The following is an 18,249-nucleotide window of genomic DNA, read 5'->3' as shown; positions in this document are numbered from 1 at the left end:
ATCATTATGCTAGAACGGGCACAGTGGAAAATAGGCCTAAGTCCCACATGTATCGATCATCAGTTCAAAAATTTGTCTTAAACGAAGCCGCTTATTTTGTGGGAAAGACGCATCGCAGGATTACATGTAAAACGAAGCGAAGAAACCGATTTTGTTTTATGTCAGTCGTGACGTTACAAAGACGTTATAAAATCTGTTATGGAAATGGTGACAAAATGGAATATCGACTGGGATACTCAAGTAAAATTTCGAGTACGTCACACCGAAGATCTTCGTGTTGCTGAAGATAGATACCATCGCAACTGAGCTAAAAAGTTTTTCAAATTTGATGTCGTCATTCACAGTAGCGTTGAACGACCAAATGGTGATGAGGTATCTGCCTCTGTGAATTTTGTTGGTGAGCATTTGGAAGCAAATGAAAGACAGTTCGCACTCTGACATTCTGAAGAATTACAATGGGTACTTCCGAAAGTCCGGGACGAAACAAAAATGGCTGTTCTAACAGTTCTCTGATGATTTGTTATTCGTTGGTGAAATAAATCAGTACAAGAGAACAACGGTAAGCTTTCGAATTACAAGTTATTCAGTCTTGTCTGACATATGGTATGAGGCCAGAAGTAAAAATCAAAAACAGGAACGCGTATCATTTGATGAAACTGCTACTGTCATTCCAGAGGACATCAGCCCCCCTGCGGGTCCGGGGGTTAGAATAGGCCCGAGGTATTCCTGCCTGTCGTAAGAGGCGACTAAAAGGAGTTTCAACCGTTTCGGCCTTCCATGTGATGGTCCCCCTTGGGGTTTGACCTCCATTTTTCAAAATTCTACAGAAGTACGAGCCTTTTGGGGAAGGACACCTTACATGGTGTACCACTGGTCCTAAGTGCACTAAGACCTTGGCACTCAGCATTGTACCGGCGTTGTAACCATGCCCGCTATTCCTCAAATTGGGCCTAAACGCCTGATGGGTTGTACAAGTTACGCCCATAGTGCGTCCCCATCTGCACCAGCGATCATGATGGACTTTCCATGGCACCAGACATCCAGCACGGTAGCCAGCCCGTTGTGGTGGGGTCCTCATGTACCCTCTAGGTTGTAGCCCCCTGACAACACAGGGATCGTACTGCCAATACCTGAGCTGCACCCTCCCCACGTCGGCCAAGGAGTAGATGCCCGTCTCCTTGGGGCATCAGGACTCCCGGCAATGGTCATCCTGCCAGGTGGCCCTTGCTGAGGCTGGGTGGCGCCCGTGGGGAGAGCCCCTGGTCGGAGTGGGTGGTATCGGGGCGGACATTTCGCAGATGAAACGTCAACACGTATCAGGTCGCTCTGCGGCAGAGTCTTTCAAAAGAAAAGGTACCGTTTCTAGTTCTAGTTCTGGTTCTCCTGCCCTTTCCCCCTTGGCCACTCCCTGGGAGGAGGGACAGGCCCGCCGGCTTGGGGCGAAGTACTTCCCCCGCTATTTGGTCTGTTCTCGAACCGATGGGGGGACGTTCGCCACCTCCAAGCCCATGTTCTTTGTTCAGCACATTGAGGACATCTTCGGGGAAATTGAGGCTCTCAGCAAGATGCGTTCAGGGTCCGTTCTTATCAAGACCATCTCCGCCACACAGTCGGCAGCGCTCCAGGCGTGCGACCGCCTGGGAGACATCCCAGTGTCCATTGTCCCACATCTGGCACTAAATCGGACGCAGGGGGTTATTTTTCATCGTGACCTCCTGCTACAATCTGATGAGGAGCTCAGGGCCAACCTGGAGCGCCGAGGCGTGCATTTCGTCCGGCGAGTCCAGCGCGGCCCCAAAGACCATCGCATCGACACTGGTGCCTTTATCCTCGCCTTCGAGGGGGACGTTCTCCCGCAGAAGGTAAAGGTGATGTGCTACCGGTGCGACGTGTGACCTTACGTCCCGCCTCCTATGCGCTGTTTTCGGGGTCTGCGCTTTGGGCACATGTCGTCACGGTGTGAGGCTGAGCCCCATTGTGGCGATTGCGGACGTCCTCTTCGTGAGGAACATACATGCACCCCACCACCTCGGTGCATTGATTGCCCTGGCCTCCACTCGCCTAGATCCTCAGACTGCCCCGCATATCAGAAGGAGAAGAAGATGCAGGAACTCAAAACTTTGGATCGGCTCTCTTATTCTGAGGCCAGGAAGAAGTATGACCGCCTCCATCCCGTGCCGTTGACCACTTCGTTTGCCTCAGTTGTGTCCACTCCTTCCGCGGTATCCTCACTCCTATCCTGTCCCCCCTCCGCCTCCTCCGCCCATCAGGGGGCTCTGCCTCCGCCTCTGCCTCCCAAATCCCTCCCTTCCAAATCCTCCTCCTCTGTTGCCCCCGCCCCCTCTGCCCCAGGGGCCACCCTTCCTCCTCCTCCTCCTCTCCCCCCGCCACCTGAGAAGCGATCCTCTTCTCAGGCGTCCATCGGGGAAACGTTCCGGACCCCAGCTTCCGAGGTCCGGCGTTCCAAAACGGACCCCGCACGTGAGGACCTTCTTCGGGTCCAGATGATGATGATGATGATTAGTGTTTTAGGGAGCACAACAGCGAGGTTATCAGCGCCCGTTCTTCGGGTCCAGCCCACCATCCCTGTGCCTCCTCGGCCTTCCAAGAAGGCCTCAAAGAAGAAGTCTCTATCCCCCTCTCCACCCCGGCGAGTTTCGTCTGACGTTCCATCCATGAGTCGCTGCTCCCGGCCGTCCTCAGTTTCGCCGGGACGCTCTGCTGCCAGGCGCTCAGCTGGCCTCTTGTCGGCAAGTGATGCTGCCCCTCCTACACAACCAGGGACAGCGGCCGCAGCTGGCGACGAGTCGATGGAACCGGATCCGCCTCCCGTCGGTTGTAGCGTTGTTCCCTCGCAACCTGGCCCTTCGCGGCCGTCGAGGTGACCAGCTCTTCCCCGTCTCGTTCCCCCAACTTTTTGACTAGCGATGGCGTTGTTTCATTGGAACATAAGAGGTATTCGATCTAATCGGGAGGAATTACAACTGCTCCGCCGCCTGCACTGTCCGCTCGTCCTTGGTCTCCAGGAAACAAAGTTGCGCCCGACTGACCGTATTGCCTTTACCCACTATACCTCGGAGCGGTATGACCTCACCCCTGTGGATGTTATCCCAGCTCATGGTGGGGTCAAGTTGCTCATTCGGGACGATGTCTATTACCATCCCATCCCATTGACCACCCCACTCCAAGCAATAGCTGTCCGCATTACTCTTTCTGCTTTTACTTTTTCAGTTTGTACCATCTACACTCCACCGTCATCTGCTGTTAGTCGGGCTGACATGATGCACCTGATCGTTCAGCTTCCCCCGCCGTTTTTATTGTTTGGCGACTTCAATGCCCATCATCCCCTTTGGGGCTCTCCTGCATCCTGTCAAAGAGGCTCACTCTTGGCGGATGTCTTCAACCATCTCCATCTTGTCTGCCTCAATACCGGCGCCCCGACTTTCCTCTCGGACTCTACTCATACCTACTCCCACTTGGACCTCTCGATCTGTTCTATCGCTCTTGCCTGTCGGTTCGAGTGGTATGTCCTTTCTGACACCTATTCGAGCGACCACTTCCACTGTGTCGTTCGTCTCCTGCACCACGCCCCATCCCCACGTCCTTCGAGCTGGAACATACCGAAAGCTGACTGGGGACTTTACTCCTCCCTGGCGACCTTTCCGGACCACGATTTTCCCAGTTGTGACAGTCAGGTCGAATACCTCACGGCTGTTATCATCAATGCTGCCGAACGTTCCATTCCTCGTACTACCTCTTCTTCACGTCGCGTTTCCGTCCCCTGGTGGAACGAGGCTTGTAGGGACGCTATCCATGCTCGACGACGTGCTTTACGCACCTTTCGCCGCCATCCTACGTTGGCGAATTGTATTGAATACAAAAGGCTCCGAGCGCAATGCCGTAGAGTCATCAAAGAACGCAAAAAAGCTTGTTGGGCCTCTTTCACCAGCTCCTTTAACAGTTTTACTCCCTCTTCCGTCGTTTGGGGTGGCCTGCGCCGGCTGTCGGGCATTAAGGCCCACTCCTCGGTACCTGGCCTGACCTCAGGTAATGAGGTCCTCGTTGATCCTGTGGCTGTCTCCAACGCCTTTGGCCGCTTTTTCGCGGAGGTTTCAAGCTCCGCCCATTACCACCCTGCCTTCCTTCCCAGGAAAGAGGCAGAACAGGCTCGGCAACCTTCCTTCCACTCGCTGAATCTGGAAACTTATAATGCCCCCTTTACTATGCGGGAACTCGAACGTGCGCTTGCACTGTCCCGGTCCTCTGCTCCGGGGCCAGATGCCATTCACGTTCAGATGCTGGCACACCTTTCTCCGGCGGGCAAAAGCTTCCTTCTTCGTACCTACAAACGCGTCTGGACCGAAGGTCAAGTCCCCATGCGTTGGCGTGAGGCCGTTGTTGTTCCTATACCCAAACCCGGGAAGGATAGACACCTTCCTTCTAGTTACCGCCCCATTTCTCTTACAAGCTGTGTCTGTAAGGTGATGGAGCGCATGCTTAATGCTCGGTTAGTCTGGATTCTTGAATCTCGACGGCTAATTACTAGTGTCCAATGCGGCTTTCGTCGCCGCCGCTCCGCTGTTGACCACCTTGTGACCTTGTCGACATTCATCATGAACAACTTTTTCCGAAGGCGCCAAACAGTAGCCGTGTTCTTCGACTTGGAGAAGGCTTATGATACCTGTTGGAGAGGAGGTATCCTCCGCACTATGCACAGGTGGGGCTTACGTGGTCGCCTGCCCCTTTTTATTGATTCCTTTTTAGCGGATCGAAAGTTTAGGGTACGTGTGGGTTCCGTATTGTCCGACGTCTTCCTCCAGGAGAACGGAGTGCCTCAGGGCTCCGTCTTGAGCGTAGCCCTTTTTGCCATCGCGATCAATCCAATTATGGATTGTATTCCACCTAATGTCTCAGGCTCTCTCTTTGTCGATGACTTCGCGATCTACTGCAGTGCCCAGAGAACATGCCTCCTGGAGCGCTGCCTTCAGCGTTGTCTAGACAGCCTCTACTCATGGAGCGTGGCAAATGGCTTCCGGTTCTCTGAAGAGAAGACGGTTTGTATCAACTTTTGGCGATAGAAAGCGTTCCTTCCGCCATCCTTACATCTCGGTCCCGTTGTTCTCCCATTCGTGGAAACAACTAAGTTTCTAGGGCTCACGTTGGACAGGAAACTGTGTTGGTCTCCACATGTCTCTTATTTGGCGGCCCATTGTACTCGTTCCCTTAATGTCCTCAGAGTTCTTAGCGGTTCATCTTGGGGAGCGGATCGCACTGTCCTGCTTCGCTTGTATCGGTCCATTGTCCGATCGAAGCAGGATTATGGGAGCTTCGTCTACTCGTCCGCTCGGCCGTCCCTCTTACGCCGGCTCAACTCCATCCACCATCGGGGGATACGTCTCGCGACCGGAGTCTTCTACACTAGTCCTGTCGAGAGTCTTTATGCTGAAGCTGCCGAATTACCATTGACCTTCCGGCGCGCCGTACTGCTGTGTCGGTATGCCTGCCGGCTGTTGTCTATGCCCGACCACCCCTCTTACCAGTCCTTCTTCGCCGATTCTCTCGACCGTCAGTACGGGTTGTATGTGTCTGCCCTGCTGCCCCCCGGAGTCTGCTTCCGTCGCCTGCTTCGACAATTGGATTTTGCCCTCCCTACCACCTTCAGAGAGGGTGAGAGCCCGACACCACCTTGGCTCCAGGCTCCGGTTCATATTTATCTCGACCTCAGCTCACTCCCGAAGGAGGGTACTCCGGCTGCAGTGTATTGCTCACGGTTTGTCGAACTTCGTGCTCGACTTGCCGGTCACACCTTTATTTACACCGATGGCTCCAAAACTGACGATGGTGTCGGCTGTGCCTTTGTCGTTGGGGCCGCCACCTTTAAATACCGGCTCCTCGACCAATGTTCGAGCTTTACGGCCGAGCTTTTTGGTCTCCATCAGGCCGTTCAGTATGCCCGCCGCCACCGCCATTCATCGTATGTACTTTGCTCTGACTCACTCAGTGCTCTTCAGAGCCTTGGAGCTCCCTATCCGGTCCATCCCTTGATTCAACGGATACAGCAGTCCCTCCATTCTTTCGCTGATAATGGTGGTTCTGTCAGCTTTCTCTGGGTTCCCGGACATGTAGGAGTGCCTGGGAATGAGGCTGCGGATGCTGCAGCCAAGGCTGCAGTCCTCCTGCCTCGGCCAGCCTCCCATTGTGTCCCGTCATCTGACGTTCGTGAGGATGTATGTAAGAGGCTTATGTCGTTGTGGTGGGATGCTTGGTCGTCCCTCCAAGGAAACAAGCTCCGGGCAGTAAAACCGCTCCCAACTGCTTGGACAACCTCCTCCTGACCAGGTTGCGGATTGGGCATTGCCGGTTTAGCCACCGCTACCTGCTCTCCGGTGACCCAGCCCCGCAGTGCCCTAGTGGTCAGGCATTAACAGTGGGCCATGTTTTATTGTCGTGTCCCCGTTTTAGTCAATTTCGTGTTGTCCTGTCCCTGCCATCTACTTTACCAGATGTTTTAGCTGATGACGCTCGAGCAGCTGCTCGTATTCTGCGTTTTATAACTTTAACTGGTTTGTCCAAAGACATCTAACCTTTTTACTTATTTTATCTGGATTTTTGTCAGGTCCTTCTGGTGTCCCCCCCATCCCCTTGAGTTGTACTAGATTCCATGTGCTCTAACAACAGTGACTGGGCGCTAATGACCTCAGCAGTTGAGCGCCCTTAAACCCCATCAAAAAAAAAAAAGAGGACATTAGAACACGCTTATGACGAGGAGACATATCTCCCTTCAGACATGTTCTTGGATAAAGTTGCAGATGACATTGAGTCACTGAAATTACTTCTTAGAATGATCATTTGTCCGAAAAAGACAGTTCAAATCTAAAGACGACAATGAACTGCCGTTCATATTCTGTTATTTCAGCTGCAAGACGTCCTTTGTTTTTAGTACACACGTAGATACAGAGCAGATCCTCGGCGAATGGACTGGCCTTCCCATTCCTCTAACTTAAACCTCATGGAGCGCGTGTGGCGTGCGTCGGGGAGACGTATTAAAGCAAGTGCACGTGCACCAACGATCGTTCAGCTGTTTTCAACCGCACTGGTGGAAACATGGAATACCTCAACGCAACTACTCTTTAACAACTTGGTGGCCAGCACGGATGCACGTCGCGGGTGACGTATGCTGATCACTCACCCTGTTAGGAACCGTATCCCGCCTTTTGTAACGTCCATGGGACCGACATGAATCGCGGTGACTTCAGTGTAATTACTTGTCTTTGAGTGAAAGTGTCGTTTGTGTTCGTCTCATCGCGTATGTCTTTACGTTACCGTCTGTACTGTACTATACTGTAGCAGTTCTTCCTACTGTACTGTTTCTCCTGGGTGGACATGAATGTGAAATGTATAGATTACATGTTTTTACAATAAGTATTGTATGAGTAACTTGCGAGTTTCACCAAGAAACAATATATTATGCTACAATGTGTGCCTATTCCATGGAATTGAGATTCTGTGTTTGACCTCTTTTGTCATTGCTAACCTTCTTCTTGGCTTATGATCTGGGCGCGAACCGTAAGGAGCGTTTAACGAAGGTTCATCGTGCTGTATCAGCCAATGTAAGCTATTAACAAAACTGAAAATAGAGTTGTTTGTGGCTTAAAAATTGTGTCCGCGTTGAAATCATTAGTAATACTAAACCCTGCTTGTCTAGAGTAGACATGGGTCTTAACATAAATTCTTCATTGTTAGGCGCCATCTTAAAAAAAAAATTAAGAACATTCTTTTAGCTCATCGTCGAGACGTGCCGCCGGTTAGAAAACTAAACCTTTCTTTCAGGTTCTACGAGCCTGGCGGTCGCTGCAAATAATTTTTATAACATTCACTTTCAGATTTTCTCACAGTTGCGAGATAACATCCCAGGCAGGAAGGTCTGGTCACAGGATTCTAGTTCTGGTATAAGATTTCATTTGTAAAAACTGCGCTTGTTATCTTATATTGGGAATCAAGGCGAAACCACTATTTTGAGTTGCGGAATGTATTGTTGTGCAGTCAACGGACTGGTGAAATATTCTCTGGTGCTATAAGCACACGACTTTTAACTTGACGTCGACTAGGCGTCTATTGAGGAAGGGACTTACGTAACTTGGCAATGACTCATCATGCGAAAGTTACTTCAGTCCTTAAGTTTTGCACATCCGTGTATTATCTTGATTGATGCGATTTCTATGAAGTTGACAAATTGTTATATTTACTTACCAACTACGGTTTTCGTCATTTTCGCAGACTTCTTGGATCCTCTACAACTTTTGTCTTACACAATTTGGCGTCAAACTGGTCGTCTCTCAGATATTGTGCTTATCATGTAAATGTAGGAAAATAAATGTAGAAGAAACAGAGATATCATTATATTATGCATGCTAGCCTTTCTTCTCTCCTACATAATATTCCTCAAACAGTTACAAAATACTAACCACGCTAATCACAACGACAGTTTCCAGAGTTTCCACGAAGTGCAATGAAGATGGCAGTTCTAAGCTGTTGCCATGTGGTCAAATGTCTTCTCACTGCGCGTAGCCTCAGCAGTCGTGACACTTTTAGGGTAGCCCTCGTGCAGGAGAGCACTGCTTGGACATTCCAGGACCACAGACTAACCACACTCCAATGAGGCTTAGTCCACACTTTCGTGCCAAAAGTGTCGCCAGCCCTCATCGCTGTCGTATTTCACTGATGCTCTACGCCACCCTGGCAACAGCCGCGGTTTGAAAATGCGGTAATTTTGAAATAAATATTACATTGCAACAGATTTTAAGATCACTTCTCCCTTTTTTTAACTTTGTGAAAATTTGGAGCGGGTGGAGAGGGGGGGGGGCGGCTAACCCACCAAACACCCCTCCGGCTACGCCGTGTCCAAGTGTACCCCCGGAAACTCAGCACTGACTTTATTCCTGGTGCAACATTTTACAGAATAGTAAACAAATAACTTTATACAAAACTTTCTGATTCTCTATTAGTTGATCAGTTGACATCCTATTAATATTATGTTATCTCATCGAATTTAAGCGTTTTGTGGCGAAAAATGAGATATCTATTACAACAGAATACTTGATAAAGTTATAGTGCCACTCTGAAGCGTTTCTGAGGTTACGGTTACTAACAAAGTTCGACAATAAAGTTACTTTACGATGAATATAGACTGTATACTCCTATTGAAGGAGAGAATTAATGTCACACAAAATGTTACTTACTCACAGTAACTGTGAAGCACAAATACCAATTTATTACGAAATATTTTATACAAAACACTCGTAGGTAACGAAAATATTTGCAAGAGTCCTAAACCTCTAAAAATATACTTCTTTCACTTAAATATATAACGAACTTTGGGAATTGTTAATGTGAACGAGATCGCTCTGCCTAGGGTTGCTGAAAAGCAAAGTTAAGCATATAGCTAACTATATAACACTACGTAATATAACACGTTGCTGAAAAGCGGTTGTTGTGGTTTCAAGTAACGATTTAACCCTTAACTATAGTCGTGGGTCCAATGGACCCAGGCTGAATTTTCAAAGACCGGTGTACGCCAAGGTGGACAACAGTCCCTCTCCCTCCCCCCAACCTCCCTTTTTCCCAGTACCTTACTTCGGTACGCCTGAACGCACATCATTGTGGGAAGACGCGTTCGCTTGCTACTCCTAGAGCTGTGCGCGGGTCCAATGGACGCATGGCTTTACATACGTAACCTTTTTTCATCTATTTATATTTGTTTATTGTTTCGGTTTATTGCGATGGCAAATTCGGAAACGTGTATGTACTGATGAGGAAGAAATAATAGAGCAGTGGCTAAGTGGCTAATTAGAAAGGAATGACGAAGAAATTAATGAAAGCTCGTTATCTGCTTGACATGCTGAAACATGTTCGGACAATGAGTTGCCAGATACTGACGAGGAAGTCGTTATAGATAGTGAACATGACAAAAGCTCTGAAATACCGGACTGCGAAAGTTCTGATGACAATGACGAGTGAACAACCACATTCTACTGGGAATTTTTAAGGGAGAAATCGGTGCAGGTGGGCTAAAGTACCACCAGCACGAACTACTCGTGTTATAAGCCTTAATATTATCAGATTGCCACCTACTACATCTCGATCAAGATCTTGAGCTGTACCATTCAAATGAAGCATTTAGTTCACTGTTTGACAGTGATATAAAGAACAAAATACTGTTTCTGGACAAATAAAAAAAAAGAATCTTTGAAGTTGAGATACGAATCGTCGTACAGAACTGAGGGAATGCTCTCAAAGGGAACTGGACTGTTTCTTAGGTCTGTTGATGTATTCTGCTATGTTCAGATCGAAACATGGCGCTGTTGTCGCTCTTTGAGACAGGTAGAGCAGAAAGAGACGTTTTACGGCTAAGCATGTAGTCTTTGCGATTTTATGTACTTGTAATGTGCGTCTGCTACGACAATCCCGAATACAGAGAAGCCCTCAAAAAGCGGATCAAGATGTATAAGTACAGAAATAATACATTCATTCAGTAAGAATTCTCAAGCGAATTACTCAGTTGGTGCTAATGGAACAATTGACGAGACGCTGGTAGGTTTCCGTGGGCGTTGGCGCTTCAAAATATGCATTCCCAGCGAACCGAGTAAATACGGTCTAAAAATTCAGTCTCTTGCAGACCTAAAACGCACATGTCCTAAACATGTAATTGTACTGTGGTAAAAAGACTGATGGGGCTCGGTTTGACGGATGAAGAGAAGAAACTACCGACACCATAAAATTTTGTCTAAGATTATGCCAGCCAATTTTGACCATCAGTTGCAGCGTTACGACTGACAGCTGGTACAAATCAATGGAACATATTGGTAGTATGCGAACAAAAGATGTTGCGGTCGCAGAGACGACGAAGAAAACCACAAAGAAAAATCCTACAGAATTTTTCTCCGACAAGGATCCTCCAGTTGGATCTTCAGTGTTCGGATTCACAAATGCAGCAACGGTTATCAGCTACGAACAAAAAACAGCGTCACACTCGTACAATTGATGCATTGACAGCATCGTGGACCAGTCCACGAACAAACCCAAAATCATTCTGCACTATAACGGCACGTAAGACGGCATCGATGCTGTTGACCAGATGTGCTCAGGATATTCAAGCAGTCGCGGCCACATCTTTGGCGTATGTCTATTCTGTATAGACTGTTGGACACCAGTGCGCTGAATACTTACATAAACCAACAGTCATGAGCTTGTAAAATTACAATTATGATGTTATTGAATGATATTACTAAGCATTTATGTGAACCATACACATGAAATTGAGATGCTACAATCGGATACTGCCATCGCAACTCTGAATAACCATTGTAGCAGCTCTCACAATCCCATTGGCGGAGGAGGGGTCTTCTGGGCAGACCCTAAAATTGGATAGGAACAAAAGGAAACGATGCTTATTCTGTCTGCGTGGGAAGAGAACAAAGATTTTATTTATTATTTATGCATTAAGTGTAAGCACCCCATATGTATGAAGTGTAGAAATATAATAAGCAATTCATGCCTGTAAAGTGCTGTAATTTTTGCCGTTAATTTTCTGAAACAACATACGTTTATTAATTTGGAGACAAAATATTAGTTTGATAAATTTGTTTATTTTGTAATTTCTTTGAATTTTTGTCACTCACACATTTTCAGCCTAAGAAAAGAGACTGATTTTGTAAGTGTCAGGTATATAACTAAGTTCCTATTGTTTATTGTGGTAAATATGTATTATTTATAGCCGGCCGAAGTGGCCGTGCGGTTAAAGGCGCTGCAGTCTGGAACTGCAAGACCGCTACGGTCGCAGGTTCGAATCCTGCCTCGGGCATGGATGTTTGTGATGTCCTTAGGTTAGTTAGGTTTACGTAGTTCTAAGTTCTAGGGGACTGATGACCTCAGCAGTTGAGTCCCATAGTGCTAAGAGCCATTTGAACCATTTTGTATTATTTATAAAAATAAAATATTACTTTAAATATTCTGGAAAAATACCCATAATTCGCTTCGATGACCATCTTAAAATACGTGGATCCAACGGACCCAAGACTCTAGTAGTGTAAGTATTTTTCAGCACTATAGTTAAGGGTTAATAGTACACAATACTGTGTTTCTCAAGACCCGCACGAGTTTTGGTGTAATCAGCATCGAAAAAAAAGTTTAAATTTTACGTCAAGTTTTGATATGTATTTATGTAATGCACGTGATGTTACTCTAACACAAACGAAATGCCTGGAGTTGGCTTCTATACGTAAGTATGAGTTAATAAATATGCGAAGTGCACGGATTTTGCCACTTAAATGATTTTACGTACCCTTTCACATTAGCGTGTCAAAGAACATTGCACCTTCACTATATCACACGAAAACAAGCAAGTAAGGAGTTTTCATTAATTTCATCGTCATTCCGTGTACTTTGGCACAAAAGACGCACATCGGCGTCGGACCGCTAGCACAATTAAGACCAGTCATCAGTTTCAGAAATGCTCCATCCATAAAGTAGCAGGAACACGGGAAATTCAGAGGAATTAATACATAGAATCAAGAGCATAGTCATACCAGACTCAGTAAGACGTGTCATTTGTGCCACATCAATGTACACTTGCATTCCAATAGATGAAACAATCAACATCATCACACAAACACCAAAACAACAAGGAAACATAAAACACACACACACACACACACACACACACACACACACACACACACACACATTGGCAAAATAGCAACCGTACTCAGGATCACAACAACACAAAAATTTTATTCCCAATATGAAAGACTGCAAATGGGATCACCGATTAATGGCCTGCTAGACAACATACTCAAAACCTCTTAGAGAACAAGATCTTCAGATGCATGAAGAAAATACAAAAAAATGCAAAGTTGTATACAGGTACCGTTATGTCGATGAAATAAAATTCCTGATTGCCAAACCGCTTACACACATAACAAAGCTCTACCATGAAATAAACCATTTACACCCCAAAAAATTCACGTTAGAAAAAGAGAGAACTAAATTTCCTGAATCTCACCATACAACGAATAAATAACATTCATGACTGACACCCAGTAGCACCACCATTCACAATCCATCGAACCATCTGTTAGCACACTAGCAAGCAAACTTCAGATTCATGCTCCACTGGTTAAACAGAACACCCATAAGCAAACAGAACTACTCACAAGAGCTGAACACAATGAAACAAGGAGCAGTGAAAAGCGGTTATGATACCTAATTCGCAGAGAAACTAAACCAAAAAAATTGTAAATGGAAAAGGAATGAACAGGCCTCGTATACACAACACAACGCAGAACAACACAATACACAAACGACTACATGCAAGACAAAACATACCAACAATATACACAGAAAACTAAATGGAACATACATATAATAACAAAATTTTTCACAGAATAGGCAACATATTTTTAGAAACAGGGACCAGGGACTTTAAATAGGATGCTGAGAGACAACAGAGCACAGAAAAGGCACAGAAAACACCCCAGGTAAATTCAACAGATCAGACACGTATATAAACCCTCATTCAGTAATTTAAAACAATATATTAACAACTCATCATATCTCTAAAAAGTAACAGCTCTCTCAGCACATTTGCTGACCACCTAATAACCCACAACCACCACACAACTACAATGGAAACAGATATAAGAGTATTAAAACCCAGCGACTGCCCATACCATAAAATAACCTAATACAATACACAGAAGGTAATAGGAGAGAGAGAGAGAGAGAGAGAGAGAGAGAGAGAGAGAGACAGAAATCAAAATTCAAATTCGGCGCCAAACACCGACTAAGATTGGGGAAGATAATAACCACCTTTACACTGTGTTTTGAGGAAGTGAAAAGTGTTCATTGAAAACTTAATTCTGCGAGATGACTGTAGTTTTTGTGTGCGTGGTTGTCAGTAACTCACGAGAACGCAAAAGAAAAAGGATCTGCCAAAGCAAATATGAGCAAATATATGCGTGAAAGACACAAGATTACGTGATAACTCGCATTCACATTGACATTGTTTCGTTGCAGACAAGTTGACATGGTCCAGCATAACTGAACGATGTTAAGTTAATGACAAAAACAAACAAAAACCGTCTTTAGACCTAATTTTCGTACAATTTAAAATACGTTCACAGTTGACAGTTTAGAATAAAGAAAACCCGATGATGGCGCAAGAGGTGCTGAAACATATTTGGGGTCACATAAAAAAAAACTGTTTTCCATAGCAGGCGGACCTTGTATCTAATAATTTGAACTGCAAACACTGCAAATGTAAGAGCAGCAAGTCCAAATGATTAGATCAAATATTTTTGTCAAATCATTAAAACACCAAAATTCGTATGACGAGATCAACGCTGGGAAAGAAACAGGGTGATACTTAAAACCATACGAGGAAGTTGCCTGAGAAATTTCACGCTTTTGTAGCTGCGTTTTTCCCCGAGACATGAACATTGTTCTAGTATAATACTGCTGGTTTGTCCCGTTCGTGAAGAACAGGCTAGAATTTACTTCGGGCTTTCGGGACGTACCACACGTCTCATTATGTTAGTGTCTGTCATTTCCCGTTTACTGCTCCTTTTGTATCACAGTTTGTGCACGTATTAGTTGGCATCAGTAGAAGTGTGCTTTCAACCACACTCGAGTCGTATTGGCATGTGTCGACGAAAATATGCAAAATTTCTGTCGTTTCTAATATGGCCTGTTGTTTTGTCTGTTAACAACACGGTCTAAAGCGAGCAGCAGATGGAAGCCTACCAAAATCACACGCAAGCTGTAATTCACAAGTTGTCAAAGCTACAAACGAGAATATAGAACCGGTTGTGCAAGTTGACATGTTGATAATAAACAACAAATTTTCTGCATTTTTCACTACTCCCACCATTTTGTTACCAATACTGACATGTGTCGCACACATCACATTTCGCATCACTTTTCCACAAGGAATACAAAAATTTTGACCCAATAGGCACACAGCTCAGCGCCAACTGCAGTTTCGTTCCAGAAATCTGTGTTACATACAGAGGATAATAGGCAATAAAAGAAAAATGAGAACAAAATTCTTTTCTTACTCTCCTAACCACAGTCTGTCTCCAACTATTCAACACGGAACCGGATCTTTGATGTTGATGATGTCCGTGGGAGACGTTTCTTTCACGTTTCGTGGTCTCCTGGCTACAGCACCACTGTGCTGGAGATGTTATGTTCAAATAATCAGAAGCGTTTGTTCGCAACAAATTAAATAAAGCTAAAATTAAATAAAGCTAATAAACATCAATAAAACATTTCAAATGTTTAATTCCTGTAGAGTGAAATACCGAACTTCTTACGAAATCTGAAAATGCGTGCCGGACACAAACAAAATACACGATGGTAATACTATCCATAAGTTGTTCGAGGTGTCCGCACCGAGTACACGATGTTTCTTGTAGTTTGATAATTTACACACGCACAAAAATGTGCTCATACAGAGGTGTGGCTATAACATGGAATGTCATCACTTCTTGAAATTTTCCGGAATGTGTTCTGCAATAAATAAGTTTCTTCAAAGGACTGACTCAAGCGGCATTGTTTGATGTCACACTCAAACAGTTACAGCGAGAAAAATAAATAACACTTAATATTCGTACTGTCAGGAATAAGAACTTTTAAATATTGTTATATATATGTAATTAAAGCAGTTCATTCGTGTATCCCATGTGGTCTAGTGGCTAGGATAGCTGGCTTTCACCCAGCAGGCCCGGGTTCGATTCCCGGCATGGGAAAAAATTTTTAATATCTTTCAATGATCCAGAATAAGTAGATGAGTTATTTCCTGAACAACACATCCGTGCTTTCGCACATAAAGTATTCGTTGACAATTTCTTTGTCGTGCGCTACGACGTGAACTAACGAAGATGAAATAGACACAATACAGGGTACGAGGATAAAAGAAACGCTATCCCCCCACGCATCTGCAAGTTCTTTATCCTCATCTGCAGATGTTAAAGTTATGTAAACCACTGTAACGTATACCATCGTCGGAGTTCAAGCTGTGACGGTGGGCTTGCGCCTGGCCCGTATTTTTGTCTCATGCAGTCTCGCCTCTACACAACATTGACTGCGAATGTAGATTCCGATCATGACAACGTTTAATAAAATAGTCTGACGATAAGTTGAGCAGGTGATAACTTTCTGTCGTAATGACTGAAAGAGATTTTTCGAAATTCTCTGTGGAACATTTAAGCCTCATCGGGATGTCAAATGAAGTCGTATTCAGAGTTGTCGTCTCATGTTTCACGTGTTAAATATTAGTTATATAGGCCATTTACCAAATGTACGTTAATTCACCATACCGTTAAATCCTGTTCTAGTGCTACACTTCTCAAGATAAGCGGTGTACCCTGTCCGTGAATATATTCATTAGTAAAACTGACATTTCCAAAAGCTATACTTCATATTATTTCAATGTGATACACCTCAGAAGTCAGGCCCTTCAGTGCAGACTCCAGTAGATGAAATTTAATAGAATTGTTTTCGTATCGCTTTGTGACAGTTTTCTGGAGTTACGTTAAGTGACCTCAGTTTATGCAAAACGAACGAATCAGGCTAAGTCAGCTGCTGGTGTGGTGGGACCAGGATGCAGGTGTAACTGAGCGAAATAACAGAAAGAAGATTACGTCGCAACATTCTCCCTTGCTGATGTCAATAACGCGTCTAACCTCTCCAGGACGAGACCGTAAAAGTAACGACTAAATTTTGTACCGAGTTTGCTCGGTTGTTGCGACACATACGTGTTACAAAGTATTCGTTACTCGTTATATAAACGTAGACTGAAACCGCACTTTGCCTATTTCTTGGCTCCTCGCTGAAAAAAGACATTTTGCTACACGATGTCTTCGCTACACAACGAAAAAATGCACATCGTTGTTCATGAGAATACACGTGGACAGTACGACGAGTAGTAAAATAGTTTGCATCACAATTTAATTTTACAAGCAAAGTGAACGCTTTGTAAGGAACGCAGGCATGTCCGGTCCTGTTACTATAAAAAATTTAAATGAAACTCTCACATCTGACACTGGCTAAGTTTTCTTGATATAATATGTTAGCTTCATAACGAATGCCTTACCTTACCATTGTGTCTCACGGTCTCGATGAATCTCACCATTAGTCAAGTATACGTAACTGATTCACGAATGTTGAATTGAAAACGTATGATTGTGTGTGACTTAATCTTCGCTACGTTGTAGACCACACATTACGTTGTACGGAAGGTACATGGAGGTTAATTTTTTTTTTTAAATCTTGAAAAAAGACACTGATATCCAATATCGGCTCATGAGCCAGGAGAACTGACGTACCGCGCTGTCGCATGTCGATGGTGGACAGCGGCAGCTGCAGAACAGTTGGCTTCTGCTCTGCTGGTTGCAACAGTCGTAGCTGAGCGTTCAACAAAGATAACCGTCATCGTTTACTTTATTCTGCTGGTTGCAACAGTCGTAGCTGAGCGTTCAACAAAGATAACCGTCATCGTTTACTTTATTCGTGCGTTCTATACGGACAATAGCGTCAAAGAAGCCATCAGATTAATCTAATAAATCAAAATAGAGGATCATCGGTTCTTTTCAGCCCCTGTTCGTATCATTAAGGCGCAACAAGGACAATATTTTTAAATTTCTATTGGATGTCTGTTGCTAGTTTCGAAAAAAAAGCAATGTCAATTGAAGAATTGCGTACAAGAGCAGAATTCCAAAATGAAAAGTATTCAGCATGTTGAAGTAATGGCGATTACAGTAAGATAAGCAATAATATCGATCAAGCTGTTACACTGACGAATTCTTCTTCATCAGTGGAATATGCCGAGAAAGACTGCAGTCGCAAGCTGTTACACTATTTCAAGGATGATCGCTTTCAATGGAAAATTAGCAGTTCGAAAACTCCTATGGTCTGTAAAAACTGTCAGAATGGTTCAAATGGTTCAAATGGCTCTGAGCACTATGGGACTTAACATCTATGGTCATCAGTCCCCTAGAACTTAGAACTACTTAAACCTAACTAACCTAAGGACATCTCACAACACCCAGCCATCACGAGGCAGAGAAAATCCCTGACCCCGCCGGGAATCGAACCCGGGAACCCGGGCGTGCTGTCAGAACTAACGTAAATTCGTAAGGGGCCGGAACGTAGTTCGTGCCCATCACACATCGGGGTAGCGCAGCGGCTAGC

At 45.1% G+C, this 18,249-nt stretch overlaps 1 non-coding gene across 1 annotated transcript; it reads left to right on the top strand.

Annotated features, from left to right (window-relative positions):
• The first annotated feature begins 15,734 nt into the window (after positions 1 to 15,734).
• Trnae-uuc (transfer RNA glutamic acid (anticodon UUC)) lies at positions 15,735 to 15,806 on the top strand. The gene has a single exon. It is a non-coding gene; the product is annotated as a tRNA-Glu (tRNA).
• Positions 15,807 to 18,249: the final 2,443 nt, after the last annotated feature.

Source organism: Schistocerca serialis, chromosome 1 (genome assembly GCF_023864345.2).
Source record: "Schistocerca serialis cubense isolate TAMUIC-IGC-003099 chromosome 1, iqSchSeri2.2, whole genome shotgun sequence".
Lineage (NCBI taxonomy): Eukaryota > Metazoa > Arthropoda > Insecta > Orthoptera > Acrididae > Schistocerca > Schistocerca serialis.
This window is presented reverse-complemented; position numbering and strand designations above follow the sequence as displayed.